This window comes from Psammomys obesus, unplaced genomic scaffold (assembly GCF_907164565.1).
Source record: "Psammomys obesus unplaced genomic scaffold, mPsaObe1.curated_primary_1811, whole genome shotgun sequence".
Taxonomy (NCBI): domain Eukaryota; kingdom Metazoa; phylum Chordata; class Mammalia; order Rodentia; family Muridae; genus Psammomys; species Psammomys obesus.
Genome location: NW_026591918.1, coordinates 4,669,523 through 4,672,048, shown reverse-complemented (window position 1 = coordinate 4,672,048; position 2,526 = coordinate 4,669,523).

Here is a 2,526-nt window from a genome sequence, read left to right as displayed (position 1 = left end):
AGGCTGAACCCTGTAGGCGCCGAAAGATTACCCCACAGGCAGCTGGTATCACTACAACACTAGTGACATCACAGAAGATACTAGGGTTCTCCAGGATACAAGAGATCGCCCAGGGAAGGGAATGTTGATGATGTCACCGGGAGCTTCCTGGCCTCAATGATAACTAGTTCTCCCCAAACTGATTAGAAGCCCTCTCCAAGAGCCTGTCCTGTGATATAGGGAAAGCCTTCAGCTAGAGAGTCTCTGTGCTTCATTAGAGTCTTTTTTCACTATTTCACCCACGAATATTTGAAGGCTCAGTCTGCAAACATTGCTCTATCCCTCTGTGAGATTCATACTAAACAAGATGAGAAGTAAAGGGTGCTGATGATGGGGATCAGGGATGCTGATGCTGAGGATCAGGGATGCTGATGATGGGGATCAGGGATGCTGATGATGGGGATCAGGGATGCTGATGCTGAGGATCAGGGATGATGATTTCTCTGAAGTGAGCAAACTTGTGGGGAAGATCCTCACACTGATACAGTTTGGGGGGAGGGGTCAAAACCAAAGAGAAATCATATATGTAGTGATGAAAATTACTTGTAGAACCTCAAGACCTCCCTCCAGCCATGAGGCTCTCAGTGAAGATGTGATAAGATGCTCACAGGTCTGGCTGGAGACACCTGAGCACTGGGCTAACAGAGACGGGACCTAACACATCAACAGCAAACACTCCCAGAAAGCATATGATGACCCAAACCTGGAAACAAGAGGCTTAGAGAAGGTAATGGCAAGTAAGCGGTCAGCCTGGGCTATGGAGAGGTATCATGTGAGGAAAACACACATACGCACATGCATGAACATACACACACGTGCGCACACACACACACACACATCCAACAGCACACAGCCCATGCAGTAGACCGTATTGTAGACCACTGCTATGATGCCTCAACCAGAGACAAAAGCCAAATTCTTTTGTCCAGAGCCACATGTGACAATTGGCATGCTCTTAAAAAGGTACCACTGCTAGATTTGGACATAACATCCATTAGAAGAACACATGGGCAGAGAAGGGGAGAGAGTGAGGGTTCTCACACCACGAAGCTTTATCAAAGCCTCACGTTTCTGCTTATCCTGACAGCCCTTGTAAAGAGGAGCTGGCCCATGGTCAGCCTGGAATGCATGTCCTCCAGATCTCTGAAGCTTTTCCTTAAAACATGTTCCTTGAACCCTCAGCTTGATAAGAGCTGTGAGGTGATCTGTGTCTTTTCAAGTGTTGAAGTCCTAATACAAATAAAGTTGGAAGTCATCTTGATTTCTTTTTTTAAATATTTTTATATATTATATGTATTTTTATGTTTATAAATTTTTGTATTTATATATAATATATATATTTTATATTTTTTTTGTTATAGAAGCAGCATGGCACTTTTTGTTTTTAATAAACAATTTTCAAATTCTCTGTTCAAAGGTTGGTGGAGCATCAGAAAGGGTGCAGAGGACTTGCAGGACAGGTGGCAGGTATGACTTAGGTCTCCAGGCCCACTCAGCGCGGAGAACGCCAGGCAGCCAGCAGAGAAGTGACCAGCCTAGGGTCCTCTCTGCTCTGGTCACCTCCTCTTCAGTGGTTCATGTAGTCACGTGGATTCCTGTGTGTGGCTGCCCTGAGATTGGAGTGGGGCAGGCACGCACACCTCTGATGACATGCAGTGGGCTGTGGGACAGAGGCAGGCCCAGAGAAGGCTCTGTGGTAGCGTGTCAACATCAGGACCGGACACTATTACAATAGGGACAGAGTGCAGATGGGGCTTCCAGCTGCCCTGCAGTGCTCTGGGGTGGAGGAAGAGCCCTTACAGGTGGCGAAGCAGCCACTGAGTCTCCACCCCTTCACATCTCATGCACCGGAGAAGCTTCAAGGTGACACTAGCATCATCCTACAGCCAAGACACACTGACCTGATGCTCCGGCCAGCGGAGCTAAGGTTATTTGCGGGTTAAAAGAGAATCCAAACTTGTGAAAAGATGGGCGAGAAAGAGAAACGAGTCCAAGCAAACAGGTGCTTGTCAAGGACTAACTTTACTAAGCAGAATCAGCTTTAAATAGGGTTCAGGATAAGGAAGTAGGGTGGGTGAAAAATTACAGATTCTTCTCAGCCAGGGGCCTGAAACATCTTGTGATAAGCCATGGTTCTGTGAGCACATCTCTGCTGTTGCCAAGCAGTATGTTTACCGCAGGTAAGGAAACGGGCAAGTTGAGGCAGGTTGATGAGTTTCTACAGGTGGTCTCTGACATCTCCAAGCAGTATGTTTACTGCAGGTAAGGGAACAGGCAAATTGAGGCAAGTTGGTAAGCTTCCACAGGTGGTCTCTGAAGTTGGCGAGTTCCCTCAGGTGGTCCCTGACAACCTGAAACCGGCCAACCAAGTCCACAATGTGGCCCTGAGCCCCCTGAGCCATTCTGCTCAGGGCAGGGAAGCCTGGGTGGGAGGGTGTTGTAGAGGAGAGTGAGGCCTAGGCTGGCACTCCATCACACGTGCCCACC